At 46.6% G+C, this 18,112-nt stretch overlaps 1 long non-coding RNA gene across 1 annotated transcript in view; it reads right to left on the bottom strand.

The window, feature by feature from the left end:
• Positions 1 to 18,112, bottom strand: part of LOC130158801 (uncharacterized) — a 75,122-nt gene that overhangs the window by 33,318 nt on the left and 23,692 nt on the right. Inside the window, exon 6 of the long non-coding RNA XR_008825494.1 lies at positions 818 to 18,026. This is a non-coding gene — a long non-coding RNA (uncharacterized LOC130158801). The remainder of the gene's footprint in view (positions 1 to 817; positions 18,027 to 18,112) is intronic.

The following is an 18,112-nucleotide window of genomic DNA, read 5'->3' as shown; positions in this document are numbered from 1 at the left end:
ATGCAAATACACTGCTAACACTTCACCTCGCCTCTATCGCTTCAGTGTTCAAGACCATCCTATGACAGTTCAAGATTTGCTGTGGTGACTTTCAAAATAACAGTTATATTTGCCTATTTCTTATATTCTCCTCGGTCCTTTGATATTTTAATTCACATCAGCCTCCCATTTGGGACCAAACTCTCTAGGTTGGGTGCTGCAAGTATTCCCCTCAGAGCCAGTCAGGAAACTTAGCAGAATGTGCGCGAGTTACTCATATTCACCAAGGAAACAACTGTGCTATGGAAATCTGGGATGAAGGACTATCTCATCTAATAAACAATGCTCATTTCTGCAGCAAAGAGCAGCTTGCTGATGCATTGCTTGATTTTAGTGTAAGGTTATGTTTTACTGTCTCCACTTTATGAGAATGAAATAACATTCCAGGTCTCTAAGAACCAGCATGTGACAGCACCACCTGGGAATATGCCTCCTGCTCAGCGAACTGGGAGTTAGTTCAGAAGAAAACCAAACACAGGCAGGAGTGTAAGAGGCTTTGTCTGTACTCTGAGTAGTTTTTGAAGCATGCTCTCTTGCACGTTGCTCGCTGAAATGATTTGCAGATGACTATTATATTGACCATGACAAAAAGAGGTTCACAAAAAGCCAGTATGAGATCATGGAAATATCGATGGGGACATGAGAAGCAAAGCAGGAAGCCCCCTTGCTTAGCACTAATAGGTAAAAATAAAAAAACCCAACTTATAAGCAACGCGGGCAGTTACAGTAATCCTCAGACACAAGCTCTGGAGTAGATGTTAAGTGCACAACTACTTACCGTGTAACAACAAGTGAGGGAAGGCTGATCAGATTTCTCATATGAACTGGCACAGAAGAACAGGAAACCCAAGAAGAAAACAAAAGTTTGTGACGTGTAAAGGCGCTGCTGGAGAGCAGACCTTCAGCTGGGGGTAGAGCTGCAGCAGAGCAGGTACCTCTGTTTCGGCTGACGCAGTTCTGCTTTCTGTAACCCCTGCCTGCAACAAGGGAAGAAATCAGCATGGGAAATGTTTGACAGGTGACAGCATGGGAACAGCTTGACAGTTCCAACAAGTTCATTTTGAGAAGACATGGCACTCAGACTTCTGGACTATAGAAAGGATCTAACTTACAACACCAGGACTGTTTGGACTCCTTGTGGTGAATGCACAGTCAGCAATGGCAGGAAACATCTTTGAAAAAGCTGGGCACTAATTCTAAGCATAAGGCACAGAGTGAAGCACACGATCTAAACTTACATTTCTTTTATATCTAGCTATCGAACTGCCTTCCAGCCCACAAATAATAATAGATTTTGCTTGGTCACTTGCTCTGTTGATACAACCGCATCACTTCCTACATATAAAGTGCAGCGATGACTTTGCTGCTGTAGTCACTATCCTTTATAGCGGTAGTAACGTGCCATAAGATCAACCTGCAAGCATTCATCGCAAGTCTCTTAATACCTTGTAGTCATCCATGGAAAAGATTACATTTGCAAAAAGATGCAGGGTTTTAAAACATTGCCGCATCTCTCAGTCTATGAACACAGGGTATTCCCAAATCAGCTTTGTCATAGAAAGCAGACATGCCATTCAAAGAAACAGCAGCCCGCCTCATTTATTTTTAGAGGTAACTAAAAAAGGAAGACTTCCCTTGATGTACGACTAGGGAGGAGAAGGATTCTGCTCAAATCACTGATACCGTGCATGTGGTAAGGCTGCTGAATGACGACAGCACTTCTAACACAAGTGTACCCTGACCTACTAAACAAAGCACTGTGGCAATGACCCAGCCGGACACAGAGACAAGCCTTGCCTGGTTCGTGGGACATGGGAGAGTGCTTGCTCCCCACACAGAGACCACCCTTGGGCACAGGAAGGCACAGCACCCCAGGGGTCTCACGCCTGGGATGCCACTACTGCAACAGGCATCATGTCTGCCAGCTATCCCCTGTCAACATGGGGTTGGGATGTGCTCTGACATCCCTGGTTCTTTACAGAGGTCTGATTCAATTCTTCTGGCCTTTCATAGGATTTTCTGTGGGCTCCATCCTCCAGAACAGACTACCGCTGTTTTGCAAAAACTGTATCTTTAAGTATTTGATCACACAACATGAAAAGGGCCTCAAGTCCATAGCAGCTCTCAAAACGACATTGACTGCATCTGCTAGAGGTAAAAAGGCAGTTACTCAAAGCACGCTGATGGCAGAATATTTAAGCAGGTTTAGAAGCTTATCAGGGATCTCAATTTTGTGACTTGTTTTCATATTTCCTCCATAAGTCATGTGTCAAAAAAAAGAATGCAAATAAACAATGAAAAAGATATTGAAAATACTATTTCAGTCCAGTAGTAAGATGAAACAATACGGTGGAAGATTAATTTCACCTCAGAGCATGCTGAGTGATGACACAAATACTCATTTCAAAAGATGCAAAAGGCATTGTGCCCCAAAAGATGGAGTGTGATTATGAGCTTAATGGGTTGTTTAACTTGATAAAGTGCCAGTTTCTAAATAGAAACAGTGCTTTAAATATTTATTCAAATTTTGAACAACCTCCCATTTTTCCCTTGGCTAAAAACAGACACCACAAAAATGCGTTTTTCCTTAAGCATCCAAAAACATTGATACAGAAATTAAGCAGGAGGAGGAAAATTCAGTTAAATTTGAACCTATTTGGGTGCCTTTTAGTCAAAGCAGTGAAGTTTCAGTGCAGATCCCAGCACCTTGTAAAACACATACCAACCAACAATGAGATTAGCCTTCTGCCTGTAGGCTTTCCAATGGCTCACACATGAGCGGACACGGGTGGGGGGATGTCTTTCCCATGCATCCCCATCACTCCAACGCCTTGCACCAAGTGCCGGGGGGCCACTGCCACAGCCCAGCATCCCCTCACCAGCTCCTGCCCTTGCCCAGAGAAAGGTGCCGGCAGGACACACCAGATGCACCGCATCCCACCGTCTGTGCCCTAACCCCACCGGGCAGGGACACTTTGCCTCCTGTCACACCTTCCACATTGCTGCCCTCTCCCATCTGCTTTAGTCTCCATCGCTATTTTACTCCTTTCTCATCTCCAGCCTCTGGGTGGTTCAGAACATCCCCTGGCTTGGTGGCTTCCCTTCTGTCCACAGGCACACAGAAAAACCTACAGATGTCCATCAAAAGGGGCTGCAAACACTTGGAAGAACTAGAAGGGAGATTGCAAACAGTCCTGTTGGAAGCCAGGCCAAGGCCATTGGCTGCTATTTTGCCATCTGGGAAAGGACAAGGTAAAACTCAGAGGGGTGGCAAGAAGGTCTGAGGGCCCCACAGCAGGGCCCTGGTACAACAGGGTCACCCCCACCATGAGGGCTCCCCGACCTGCCTCTAAACCACCCGGCACCCAGGCACTGTGGGAGCAGCACGCTGATGGCACAGGAACATTCCTGGTGGCTTTAGCTTTGATCTCACGAGGGCTGGGTCACCCATGTTGACCAGCTCACACTCCCGATGCCGCCCTGCTGACCCTGGTGGGCTTCACCTGAGGACCAGGGTGCTTCGCAGTAAGCCCCGCTCCAAAAACCTCAAGAGGATTTTTCCTTCCCAAGTAGTCGCCCACGCCCTCCTCAGCTGTCCCCTCCCCACAGGAGAGAAAAGCTGCTGTCCTTTTTTTTGCCCAGGCCACAGCTTTGCACTTTGAAAGAAGGAAACGGCTGGAGGTTTTATATCCCCGTGACAGATCCCTGCCTGCAGCCCGCCAGCATCCCATGTAGCTGGGATGGGAGCAGCCCCTCCGGCAGGCACGGCGCTCGGCCACGTTCAGCTTTTTGCAGAGTTGGGTCCTTGGCAGCCAGGAACAAATTAACATTCAAGCGAGTCTGTTTGGATAACAGAAAATGCAAAAAACTCCGCATGGCAAGTGGTCCCTTTTAAAGCAGCATTACAAGCCTGGCAGCTGTCCAACTGGCACAGTAGCTCTGAGCAGCAAATACACACCACTTAGCTGGCGACGTGTAAAGGGCACTCCTTTACAATTTCCGCCTTGAAAACGCTGTTGTGAAATCTTCCAACTTGGGTTGTATTCATACATCACCCAAATCAGCTACGTATCATTCAGTGTAGCTGTTAGCCCCAGGCTTTAAATAAATCTAGCATCTGTGTCACCCACCAGCAGCAACAGTGATACTTTTTTTTTTTTTTTTTAAGTTTGCCTTTTTTCCCTTCCTTTTGGCACAGATGGCTGGTTGACGAAAAGTCACGGATACTTCCTAGTGACTGGTTTTGCACCTTTCATTGTTCTAGTCATCAGAAGTTCCCTGTGTTTGGAGCTAAAAGCCTCACTGCATTCTCATCTATAGACCAAACTTCCCTAAAAGCTTCCTCTTCCCATCCTGTTTTCACCAGTGCCCTCACTGGATCAAACTCCGCAGCTGACCAGCAGAGCTGTCCTACTTCTCTGCTTTATCACACAGTATTTGAGCCGAGAGACAGGTACCTCATAGCCCAGTCTGACTTCTCTTGAAGGGACCTGGTGGGACCATATCTATCCTCCACTGAGTTTCATGGGAACAAAGGAAAGAATCCAGATGGAAATACCTCCCCAAAGTGGCTGCCTCAGAGCCCACATCCTTATCGGGTGCCAGAGCACTGGCCATCCCTCCTTATGGAGAGGGTAAACAATCACGCTTGGAGTCCTGTGCAGGTTTGATTTGTCCCTTACTATATGTTACCACTTTTAATTTCAGGCTTAGACCTTCTGGCAGTTCTGCAGAAGCATACACACACGCACAGAGCTTGGCAAATGCAGTTTTTCCTGCAGGAAAATGCAGCAGGAAAGCATCAAGCACAGCACAGCTCCTTCACCTCCCCCCGGTGATGCCAGCCTCAGCTCTCCCTCTAACACCCTTCAAGCACAGATGCTGCAGCCTGCCCTGGACGGTAACACATTTGGACTGTTTTGTCGTTGCTGTTGCAGGAACAAAGGTGATGGAAGATGGGGTGGATGGGACACTCAGCACCAGGGCACTGGGGCAAGACAGCCCCAAGGAGCGGGGGGACAGTCTGCAGCAGCCTGCAGCGACGTGCCGCTAGAACAGAGCGGTGCGGTGTCAGACCGGCACGTTACGCAGCCCATCTCTTTTCCCATCAGCTGAGGGTTGCTCTTTCCCAGTAGGTTTGGTTTTGCTTTGCACTCCCACTGCTTTTTAGGCTTCTTGGGAATTTCACAGATCAAACACCATCAAAAAACAAGCGACTGACCCAAGCGCCAGCAATAGCTTATTTTCTCTGCAAAGAGGTGGTGAAAGGGAATTGGACAAATCCAAGATTGGTTGCTGTCAGCGGGGTATGGAACCTCACAAGGGCACCCTGCCATTTACAGAGGAGGAATGAGAAAGACCCAATGTGTACAGGCGGAGATATCACTCACCTGCACAGGCGTAAGTATGATGCAGTCACAGGGTGTATCTCCAGAGACTTGCAACTCCCTGGAGCATGCTGACAGAGGGTACCGGCACTGTTCAGAAAGGCTGCTGGGAGCCAAAGAAGTCAAAACAATACAACTTGTAGGTCAGGTTGCACTCACCATACTCACCCCATTGATACCAGCAAGGTTTCTGGTAGAATAAATTCCTGATTGGCTTGAATCGGAGAGATAAAATCTTCCCCTCATGTTTTTTTGCGACTGTTTGTCTCACTGGGACCTTTTTTTTTTACTTCTGATCTCATTATTTCTCTTCTGAAACACACTATTTTCTCTTGGCTTGCAGCTATCCTGACAACAGCCAATTTACAAGATTAAAAATTAAATGTAAATGAAAAACCTCAAAACTAACAACTAGCAAGCTAAACAAAAGAAAAAGTGTAATGAAGTAACTATATGCAAATAAGCAGCTTGCACAGGTAGCAGAAATGGAGAGGGAATAATAAGAAGCAGTAAGAGGGAAAGATACTTTGGTAATTTAGGTAGGAAAATGGAAAACATTTTGCCTGACAAATATTTAGAGGCCAGTTGAACAGAACAGGTTTTGAAATGCGAGGGCCTTGCTCCTAGCACGAGTGAGACCCATAGAAAAACACACTTCAAGATCTGACATCGTGAACACAATCTCTACAGCAAATCCTCAGTGTTTCATGCCTGTTCTAGGTCACCAAACCCCGGGTGATGGGAGGGGTGAGGCTACGCTGGGCGCTGTGTGCAAGAGCATCCACCAGCCCAGAACATCCCCCTCCCTCTGGCCTCGCAGTACATCAGGAGGTTTTTGGTGCTTGCTCCTGCCCAAAGTGTTTTTGAAGCGTTTGATGCTTGCTCCTGCCCAGAGCCACCCACAGGGACAGGCTAAGCATAGCTCAGCTCAAGACTGACTTACAGATAGTTTTCCCTCATGACCTGAACAAATCTATGATGTTTGAATTTTGTTAAAAGCATGCAGTTCTGCGTGGTCCTTGGTGGGTCAATCCCCTTAAGCCATTCTGGCTATCTTAGACACCAGGGTTGTGGTTTTTCATGCCGCATCATCACTGCTTATGATGGGAATGTGACATGCAGTCGCGTTTGCAGAACTCGGACACAGATTCAGCTAACGTCGCCACTTCTGCAAGCCGCACACAGACCGCATCCACCAGACAGACTGACAGCAGTTAATGAGCTTCGTGGGGAACAGCGGGACCCTGCTAACCTTTTACTCCTTCCTTCTGCAAACCCATCTGCAGCAGTCTCCATCCAAGAAGCTTCCTTCCCGGATCAGAACGAATGGAGCATATGCCAACGCTACCCGTGTGTGGGTATTTCACTCCCAGGACTCCATTTGCTTTGATTAAAAGACAAACAAGATAAAATACTAACCTACCTTATTGTGCTGGCCTGATCTAGTCTAATGAGAAGGTGTTGAGAACAGCAGGAATCACTTGTTTTTACAGACATTCAAGGTCTGGAAGAAGGTTTATTGCAAGAGCTCTTTTAGGGGTGGATTTCAAGCACCGAGGAAAATGGACACACAGGGTGGTGGCACCGAGGGGACACCCAGATCTGCTGGCACTCACAACCAATGCAGAAGCCACTCTGCTGGGATGGGGGGAGACTGGGCTCCTGGGGAGGGCTGCCTGCGCAGCTTGGTCCCAAGCTGCACCACCTCCCGGAGCTGGATTTTCTCCTGGGACCATATTTGAGCTTGTTTAGCTAAGTGCATCAAAAGTTAAAAAAAAAAAAAAAAAAAGGCACAAAAGCATCAAGAAATGGAAGACAAAATTAGCTAGGATAAAACCTGCCTGATGGGTGGCATTATGAATGCCTAAGAATAATCACAGTCTGCCCAAATACTATTTCCAAAGGAAAGTAGCTCAGCTTTGATGCCTTTGGAGTCCAAGGACTTTGGCTTTTTGCTTAAACTCCTTCCATTGTGTTTCATGTTTTCTCAGGGGAAAACACAGGCATCAGAAAAACACCCTTTTTGTTAAGTAGGCTGCAGCTAAAGAGATGGCTTCACCTCCCGTGTAGAGATAAGAAGTGCTTTTCTTTTCAAGAGGTTGAAGTAAACAAAAATCAGCATCCAAGGGAAACAAAATGCCCGAAGACTCTTTCCTGAGTGCTTGTCAGTGCTGAACAAGTTCTATTAAACCCCAAGACCCAAACCAAGCCACAACCCCAGGATCACAACAAATGTTCAGGCACTCACACTGCCCTATCTGGGCAAGAGTAAGAAGAGACACAGCAAGAAGAGATGTTGAAGTGTACTTTTCTCCAGGAAAACAAAAACAAAAGTTGTGTGAGAGATGCCTGTGAAGCCTGCACCCTGTGGCACACAGTGGGAACATTGCCTGCACTCACCACCACATTTCTGCTACCTGCAGTCCTGCATGACAACGCATCAGGAGCTCCAGGGCTTTGCTTCCTCCTGGGAGGACTGATGTTTACTTCCATCTTGATGCAGCTTTGCTCTGGCCACAGGTTTCAGCCCCCTCGTGAGCTGTGACCATTGCTCACCCCTTCTGTCCCACTGCCTATGCAGCGGTGGAAGTCTGCCCCTGGCCCTCCAGCTTCGCTGCCTCCTCCCACATGCCCTGGCTGCCCACATTCCCGCAACCCAGCCAGGAGGGTGGCAGAGCCGACACCAAATCCCCAGGGCTGCAGGTACCACAACACTATAAAAACTATAAACCCTGTCACAGCACTATAAAAACTAGCCGGCTGCAACAAGGCTTTTACCACCCCATGCCAGGTTAACTTCAATGAGTAGTTCTTGTGCCTTGTTCTGACACAGCCACCAGTCCCCCACAAGGTTTCAAAAGTTCATCTACTGTCTGTGCTGTTTCTTTATCCTCTTCAGGCCAGTCCACCCTGCTTCTTGCCTCTGCTGTGTCCAGAGTCTTTCTTCTCCGGCTCCTCTCCCAGCCAGCCTCTCCTCATCCAGGCCCTCTACTTCTCCCAGGGCCTCTCCTTATCTCTCCTACATCTGGGGTGCTCTCTCTCCCCTCCCTCTGCTTCTCCCAGGTCTCTCTTCCTCCAGCACTAATCTTCCATACCCCTCAGAGCTATTTAACTACTTAGCAGAAACCAGCCACAGCTGCACCTTATCCACGTCAGCCAACCCACCGCCCCTGAAGCCAGCCCACAGCTGTACATTATCAATGTTAATTAACCCAGCTTCATTCCTCTACACTGCCCGTAGAGCCCCCAGCCGGGCTCTGTGGTCGTACGGGCAATGCCCCGCAGCCCTCCCGTGAAGCACCTGCATTAGGCTAGAGGCCATGTGGGTGAGGTTGCAGGGTAAGGGCACCCGAGGGCTGACAGGCAGCACTCAAACAGTCAAGCAAGGAGCAGACGGTGTCTCAGGAAACACTGCAAGTACGTGGCTGGAGGCCAGAACCACGCTGGCTACAGCACTAACTTAGCAGCAGCAGACAACTTTGCAAACAGCCTGCAGAGCAAGCTCCTACATAAATCAAAGGGCTTCAGGTGGGGTCAGAAACCCCGTCCACAAGGTTCAGGGCAGGGAGATGCCATTCCTAAACAGGGATGTGGAGAGCACCAGGAGGCGGTGGGGTGCAGCACAGCCCCAGGAGGGCACCCCAGAGACCTGCCTGCCACCCCTCGGCTCCCAGCAGGGACAGGCTTCATCTGCTCAAGTCCAGCATTCATATTTTAGCTCTGTATTTTTCTTAGGCTGGCCATATTCTTATTTCCCTCGTGGGACCACAGCTGCCAGGTTTGTCCCATCTCCACACAGTGCTTCTGTGTCCCTAATAACTTCAGATCCCACTGGCAAATGTCAGCCACCGCTGATGTCTACAAGGCACTGTGTCCGGCCAGTCCTGGGAAGGCAGCACACAGGTGCCGTTATCTCAGTGCTGGAGCAGGAAGGCTACAAAATGAGCCCAGCCCTGCTTTACCATGCACCACAAGATCTACCTCTACGTCTTCAGGCAACTCAGCTTCTATGTTTCTGCAACAGTCAGACAGACTTTGATATTTTTTATGATCAAATGGTCCTTTAAAAGGATGTGGCATGCAGGGCTTTTTTAGACAAAGGGGCTTTCAATAAAAAGACTGTGTCTAGTCCCGTAAACGATAATATTTGGAGTAACTCAGCAAAGTTGTTAGTGAACCATTCTCAATCAGCACTTAATGAACAAGAACACAAGAAATTACTACCATAATTATCTGCTATGGTAATTTCACATTTTCTTTCACTAAGTGAACGAAAAATAAAGTGACCGCAATTACCTGAGATTTTAAGTGGAGTCTTGCAGCCCTCTCACAATTACTCAACGGGATGGCACTGTAGTTTCCTCTGGCTGCCCAGATGACAAGAGGAGGTGGCCCCGGGGTGCAGCATCATGTGTGTTTTATAGGCAGATAAAAAAGAGAGGCAGTTTTACCTACCGCAGGTAGTGGATACACTTATTCTGGAGGCAGGCTGCAAGACCAGATCTTCTCTTCACCAGTGCCAATGAACTCCAGCAAAGTGCCGTCACGTCAAACCTGGTGTCAGTCAGATCAAAAATCGGTATTTATGCTGCAGCGAAAAGATCAGTTTCATCAGTACCACACGGTCAGTGCCAGTGCCCTGGGTGGCAGGAGGGCTCGTGCTAGCCTGGAAACACTGAAAAGCTCCCCAAAATGCCCAGAGGGACAAGGTCATCCCCTTCCAGCAGCGTGTGATGCTGTTAAGCTGGGAAGGGGTCAGTTGGAATCTCTGTGCAACAAATATGTTTTCAGTGATGGGACCCCAGTCCTGACCCCTGGCCGAGCCTGGTGCAGAGTTTTCCTTCAGCTGGGGCTGCCTCAACAGCAGCGTCTCTCTGTGGGGCCCTGTCTGAGGATGTACCACCCAGAGAAAAACAACTCTGTCTTGTTTAAGTCTGCAGGGCATCACTCAGCTTTATAGCCCATCCCCAAACAGCCCCCTGCATGTTTTAACCTGTGGTTTTTCAGAGAGCAATCGACACCTGGACCCTCATTTCTGTATTGTGTCCTTGCTTTTCTTTCACTATTCCCGTAAGATTCAAACAAAATTCCAACCACCACCATCTTCCTCAAATCACCAGAAAGACGTACTTATGCCAACTAGCAAAGCGTGCACAGCACCCTGGGTCGGGTCCTGGCTGGGTGAGTGCTGCCTCCGGTGCCCTTGCTGTTAAACGTGCCTGCGCTGACCCTCTCCCAGGAGTTGCCCCCGTGATGATCGAGATTGTGCTGCTGCAGCAAGGAGGGTGGCAAAACACTCCAGACTTCTGCTCTGCGGTGAAGTCTATAAACCCACTGACCTGGTGCTGTTTGACAGGCAGAAGAGCAGACACACAGCATATTGAGGCTATTAGCAAGAGCCAGGCAACAACAAACAGCATCGTGCTATGAAATTAAATTAAAACGCAATAAAAATCCCAAATGGGAAAATATGCAGATCATCCTGAACTTTGTCACTTTGCTGAATTACAGCACGTTTAGCGACAGGGATTGCTTTTCAACTGGAAAGTAACAGGTTTTTCTGATGTTGCTGAGATCTGGACATAAAAAGTAGTTTTCTTGGGAAGTAACGGTGGAAATGCAGCAGATCTTCTAGAGGAGGTTGCTTCCTTTCATTCAAAGGATTATCTGTTTTTAAGGAGAACTGGAGTTTTAATCAAAGTCCTTTCTTATGTTTGTCAAAAGCGGGGAAAGTGGCAACTGCTTGTTGGTTGTTGGCTCGTGCTGAGCCAACCGTTTGAATATTATTCCAGTTGATTAAATTTGCATTGCTAATAGGGGAGAAGCCATATGCCTCGCACACCTGTAGAATACAGCTCCGGGTTTTGAAAGGTTATTAGCACACTATTACGTTCTGGCAAGGAAGGGTTTTTTCGGAGTGGGATGAAGAGCTCCTGGGGGTGCAGGGGAATGCAGCGAGTCCTCTGCCGCCCACACTGCGCCCTCCTGCCCACACTGTGCAGGTCCTCTTCCATGGCTCACCCCACAGCTGGCCGCGCAAACGGCAGCAGCAGGGGAGAGGAGAAACCTGCCTCTTCCTGGGCAAAACCCCTTCAGCTTTAGCAGGGAAGTGTCTATCTGGGCAGCACGAAATCTCATTTAAAAAAAAAAAAAAAAAGAGCATGCAAGAGATTTAAATCTTACTGAATGGCTTATAAAGATAATGGAATTGCTGGTCTCTGTCTGGCTTCAGCTGAATTTTAAACAGCTTGGGTAAAAATGAGGGGTTTGTTTTTCTTGTTGTCCAATTAAGAACTTTGTCATCGCTAGAGATTGCTGAAGTCATTGCTTTCTCCTTCAGGTTATATTAAAAAAATTAAACAGACTTCTACTCCACTTAAGACTTTGTAGAGGGATTATATCCTGATTAAAGCGTTAAAAATTAATGCCACTCAGACAGGTCCCTTTGGATTCTACAGACTGCAGCTACTGCCTGTCTCCTCCAGGTATTTCAGTCGACATTATCTGTAATTAACATTACGTGTCTTAGCCACTGGCCTTTTCTCAGCGAATTTTCAGCAGTGCCAAATGGGAACCAGCCCTGCCTGCTGTGCAAACCAGATTCAAATGCCAGGCAGATCTAGTCCCATCGTCTTTCCATCACGCAGCTTTTTTAGCAGCAAAGCAAACACTATATTGAGAAAATTCAGTGTGCATATAACTTCCCAGGCTGAGGATCCTGCTTTGAGATCACCTCGCAATGCTCACTCCCACCCTTGTGATATCCAGGCTCAGAGACACCATCTGCTTTTTTTTGTTTAAAAGCTGTTGCCTGCTAAGAGGACAAAGCATTTCAGGAAACCCAGCTATGCTAACACTGTACGTGATACAGGTGGGAACGTGTTTGGTCTCAGGATGGAAAATCTCTGCGAGGGATTCCCATAAAACCTGAGATGTACCATCAGAAGAGCCCTGGGCAATCACTCCTCTCACCAGCTACCAACCCCAACCCAGCCTCAGCGTTTGAGTATTGCAAGTTTCACACTCCCCTGAATTTCCAAAAATTTACTGGGCTAATTGGTAACCATTTAAGGAAGCCAGGCAGAGAAGTTCTTCACAGCAGTGCTGTAGAAATCACGATAGGGAGACAGAAACACGAGCTTGGGAGTATGTGTTCACAGGCACGTATGTGCATTCTCTTTACTCCATGAGTACTTACGGACAGGCAGAAGGAAAGATAAACTTAAGCGTATTTTTTCCCAAAGCGTGCTGATAATCCCAACCCAGCAAAGAGGATCCAGCAGGAGGAACGCTGCTTTTTGTGCAAAAACATAAAGGAAATACCTGATGTAATGAGCTCAGAGATGAGTCCAGGCAGCAGCATCCAGAGCAGAGCTGGTGAGTGAGAGCCAGCCTGGCTGTCACCGCGAGGACCAGGAAGGAGCCCTGGGAGGCAAAAGGACAGGGGGAGCAGGGTGCCAGGGCTGCAGCTGATTTGTGAAAATCAATGCTTCGCTGCAAATACCTAAGGAAAAACTCGGGACCTTTAAGAACTCAGAAGGAGACCTGCCCCATTTCCTACTTATATTAATGCATACATTAAACTTGCACTGCTTTAGCACCCCCTGCGCTGGCTGGAGAGAGGCAGTGTTGGCTGCATCCTCTTCTGATGCGCTATGCCAGTCCCTTTCCACCTGCACCTCTCTTGGTTTTAAAAATACACCTTCATCAAGACAGTTACCTTCCTATCACGATGTCTGGAATTTGCAGGTTGTCTTAAATAAAGGACATTTTTCAGAGCTGGCAAGAATATTGTTACTGCAGTCAGTTCACCAGAAAGTTTTGTTGGGGTTCAATAGCAATTGCCTTTTTTAATTGTAAAGTCATTTAGATTTTGATAAAGCTTGCTGTCGGTTTCCCAGAAGTGTCTGAGGTGATAATTGCCATTTAAATAATATTCTTCAGGGAAAATTTTATTTTGATTAATTTGTCAAATTATGAAGTGCTTTTAAAACTGACAAAACATTTTGTTTGGGCATTTCCAAAACAAAAATATCTGGGATAACAGACAGGATGGGGGAGGCAGTGTTGGGATGAGATCACTTTAAAAATTCCAAGTTTTTGACCTAACGCAAGGCAGAAATGTCAAACCCTCAAAAACATTGGTAGGCCAAGAAACCAAACCACCCAAAGGAACCTGATGTTAATGCCTCAGTGCCCATGCAGGGTTCACTATAGTATTAGCCACGGCCAATATGATGTTGTTAGCTCCCTGCTTTTCCTGGATTTCAAATGACTTGGTTCCCAAGCACTGGCGAGCTGCCTCCTCCCGTGGCCGCCCACCCCAGCAGCCGGTGTGGCCCAGCAGTCTGGCAGGGATGCTCAGGCTATTCCTGTTGTCTCTCCCAGAGCTGTAAAGGCAGCTGTGTGGTGGTGTTAGAGGAAAGGGCAGCTGTGCTCAGTGCAAGGCAGGCACAGAACACAGGTGCCTACAGCAGGCTTTTTCTAAGCTTCCCCAGCATTTACTCCTGCAAGAAAAACAACCACCAAGGAAAGCAACAATTGTCACGTAATTGCAATATTCTGAAAATAATAAACTTCCTTTGGTAAAGGAGCGTGTTACTAATGTAAACATACAGGGTTAAGATTGAAATAAGGCTCCAAGATAATGAAAAATGTGCAAGGACTCTAAAATAACTCCCTGCAGAGCAACAGGAGCCTCTCCCAGGCTCAGCACTAGCATCCCACATCTGGGATAGCTCATTAAAAACCACCCATGGTACTGAGCAATGCCCAAGGAGCAATGCCTAAGCTCAGGACAGGAGCAAAAAGCTCAGTGGAAAAGAAGGGCTCAGAGCACTCTTCAAGGTGAACCAAGACGTTTCAAGTGATGTGAGATGGAGAAGCCATCGGCATGGCCAACCTTGAGAGAGACAGCTATCAAAGCACAAACACATCCCTTTAGGAAAACAAGGCAACCCCTCCTCAGCCATACCATATAGCAGGCTCAAGGGCATGCGATGTTTCAGCACGCATATCGCTGCTCTCTGCTCTCTAAATTGGGAAGGACCTTGAATGCTCTCTTTAAATTTAATTTATAGACAAGAAACCCAAAGTTTCTTAAAAGAGCACATCAATAAATTAGCATCAAATTTTGCTGCCTTGTCAAAGATTACCAGTTTTAATCCATTTCAAGCATGAATGGGGAATTAGAAAATAGCACTGAGATATTAATAACAAGTAGTTCAGTGTGTGCCCTTAATTTTCTTAAATTTGAAAGGCTAGTAGGATTTTTTCATGCAGAGTGGCGAAGAAGCTGAGCAAATAGAATAAAAATGGGTTAATGTACCTAGAGCTTTCAGGCTAAAGCTCTGTTTTCCTATTGGTTTCTGCATCAGACATTTTCTGGCTGAACCTGTTAGCAGCTGAGGTGTATACCAAAAGTAATTAATTTACAATCATCTGAGTGAGCATGACTAAAGCTGTGGACAGAAGTACACAACTGGGCTTCAGCAGTGGACTGTACCTTTGACTTTTACCTTCAAACCGAAGCATCCTGCCTTGCTCCACTGAATTTACCAGTGGACTTCTTAGCTTTACTACAAGGAACCTCCTTTTATAACTACATCCTTTAGCCCCAAAGGCTACAAAGCCCACTTTTCCTTAAAAAGCTGGATACAGTCTCTCTCCAGCATGACTACTAAAAAAGGGATCTACATTTTCAGTTGGAGGGTGGATCTGAAATCAACATCCTCATATGGCATGAAAATAATTGTTTGCATCCATGCAATGCACCTTGTTTTGTGGAAATGTTCATTTAAACCTGGATTATCAGCACCCATATATTCTGCATGTTAATGCTGTTAATACAGAATGTGTCTACATGACTTATGGTAGACACTATGATGAAGGGAAATAAATCATCATACACATAAATCAATGTAAAGGCGGGGAGACTGGTCCAGGGTTAAGGGACTAGCCTTGGTTTGGAACACCAAGGCTCACGTCTCCTCTGTAGCGGAACGTGTTCACAGATGAGCCCTGCAGACTCCCCCATGGTAAAATGGGGTTATAGAAATGCTGTAGCTCAGTCCAGGAGGTGTTGCAAGGGCAAGCCTTGCACAGATTGGGGAAAATTCAGTTAAGACTATTGAATAAAGTGAAGAAAAAGTCTTCATTTCATATGTAAATTATTTTAATGGAAACATTGCCATGGGGCAATATACACCCAAGTTTAGGAGATTAGTTTTCTCCTAACTTCAGCAGACTTTAGCCTCAGCAGCTTGATCATTGTGTCTACAGTTTACGGATTAGACAGTGATACTCCCCATTTGGCATCTTCACACCAGCCTTTGTGGAAATTCGTAAGATGTGGTTTTCTCCTGGACACGTCAAATGAGTCACTTTTCCTAACCCTTTAAAACCCACATACAGTTTCCAATTAAATTTCTATCAAGTGCTAAAAATAAAACAGTGGGAAAGAGGAGCTGCGCAAGTAACAAGGCTACTAGGAGACTCTCCAAACATACTTCTCCTGTGAGCTGCAGTGAGCCAGCCTGCATGCCCAGCAGCGCTATCCTCTATCCTCCTCCTGCTCCTCTCTGCCTGCTTGGTTCCAGCCCTCCCACCCCCAGGTGCTACAGTAGTCCATGCTGAGATCTATGTACCAAATGAAGCACTGTGTGTCCTCTGAATAAATAATAATAATAAAAAAACCCCAAAGTTTTCATCCTGAAGGGCCACACATGGATGAAAGGTATGCTCACGCATTGCTCCCAGATCTTTTACAAGCCTGGAATCATTTGCAAAATCACTCTCTTGGTGCAATATCATTCCATGCTCCTCATAAATCACCTTAAATGTACCCATCTACACACACACTGGCTGGAGATAACCTTTTGAGCCTCTATCAATTCATACTTGGTCTGTGGATGAACAGCAAACAACGCAAAGCCAAGACCCAGAGGTCTGTCTGGCGTCTTCTGTTAAATCCCTCTGTCACTGATGGTGGCTGCCTCCAAGAATTCACCTCATCTTTCCATCAGCAACTGGGAAGGCAACTGAAGATGTGCTTGAATAATCAGAAACTGCCTATTAGACCCCATGAAAGAGAGTCTCAGGGCCATCCCACACAGCAGGTGCTCACGCACCCCTTTACATGCTCGCACCCCCTCTTGGGACAGGATACCTGTGCACGTAGGAGCCTCCAGCCAAGTTGCTGTGCTTCCAAGAGCAGAACAGGTGGGGATAAAGGAGGTAAGATAGACCAAAGGGCTTTTAATCTGATTGTCAGCACTTCAGGGGGAAAATTAACATGCCTCAAGTCTGGAGAACACCCGCTAAGCCTGCTCCCTAGCACGGTCCCATATAGCAGCCATTTAATGGGTGTTAATGGGCTGGTGCCTTCAAAGCTTTTCAGTCAGCACAGATGCTTGCCCTTTGACAAACCACTTTGATCATTTACGCTTCTAGTTATTTCTAATTCAGAAAATATCATATGAATTGTTTGAAATGTGCTGTACAATAGGGCATGGTATTGTTGATTGCATCCCCTAAACTTCTGCAAAACAACTAGCAAAAGTTTGATCCAGGCAGGTAAAAAGGAAATGAGATTAATATAAATTGAGCTGTGAGTTAAGGTTCCTTTTCTCCTCCTAGATAACAGTAGATGGCATTAGGATAAAGTTGTGCAAGGAAGTTGAGACATAACTGCAATATTATATCATAAATCACAGTGCCTTGACATAACCTTATTTATAACCTGCGCCTTATTCCCATGGCCCTTGCCATTACACGGGAAAATGCAGATGCTCCAAGGCCAAGAACAGATTTCAGAACCAAAGTGAAGAAAGCAGAGACCACGCTCATCACTAGTTTCTAGTAACAGTCTTCTCTTTTTTCTAGGCGGAATGACCACAGTAGAAATCTCATCAGGTCACACAGTCATTATACATTACATCTATAATCCAGCCTGTCCACAATTTTTCAACAGCTCAGTGTTTTCCTTTTGAAAAGAACTGCTGTAGTTTACCTGGAGCAAAACAAGTAGGGGTCACGAAAAAGAAAGCTAAACCCAACAGTTTTGGATCAACCAAAACTACTGGCACTGGTACTAGGAATACTTAATTTGATGCAAAGTTAATATTTGAGTGTTTTCATTTCAGCAAGAACGGAAAAAAATATCAGTGTTTGTAACTCTGGGCAGTTCAGCCACCCCGCAGCAAAAATAATAATCAACTATTTACACAGCTCTGCTAATAACCTTTGTCACAGAATGAGGCAGGGCAGAGTGCCTCTGGACTGCCCCTTGCTTGTGAGTTCTGACCTGCATTTACCACCCAGTGGAGTGTTTGAGTTCGCAGCTGGAAGCGTAGCATGAGCGACACATCGGACGAGCTCTCAAGTGTTGGCATTTTACCTGGAGCTCCTGAAGATGTGCCTCTCAGAGTGCAGCACATGTGGGACATGCTGGGTTTGCTAGACCAACCACAAAGAGATGCAGCTGACCGGAGAAGCAGGTGAGAAGGGATGCTTAGTGCTCTCTCCGGGAAGCAACATCTTGTTCTGGACACACATTCCCATGGGCAAGAAATCCTGGACAAAGTCCACGACTCCACAGAGCTGGAAAGCAGAGTGGGAACAGTGTCTTGTCTCATGTCTTAGGGCTGACAGGATCATCTAGCACAGCATGGAGAAGTTGCTCCTTA

Source organism: Falco biarmicus, chromosome 14 (assembly GCF_023638135.1).
Source record: "Falco biarmicus isolate bFalBia1 chromosome 14, bFalBia1.pri, whole genome shotgun sequence".
NCBI classification, from domain to species: Eukaryota; Metazoa; Chordata; class Aves; order Falconiformes; family Falconidae; genus Falco; species Falco biarmicus.
Note: the sequence above shows the minus strand (reverse complement) of the source record. Positions and strands in the feature narration are given on the sequence as shown.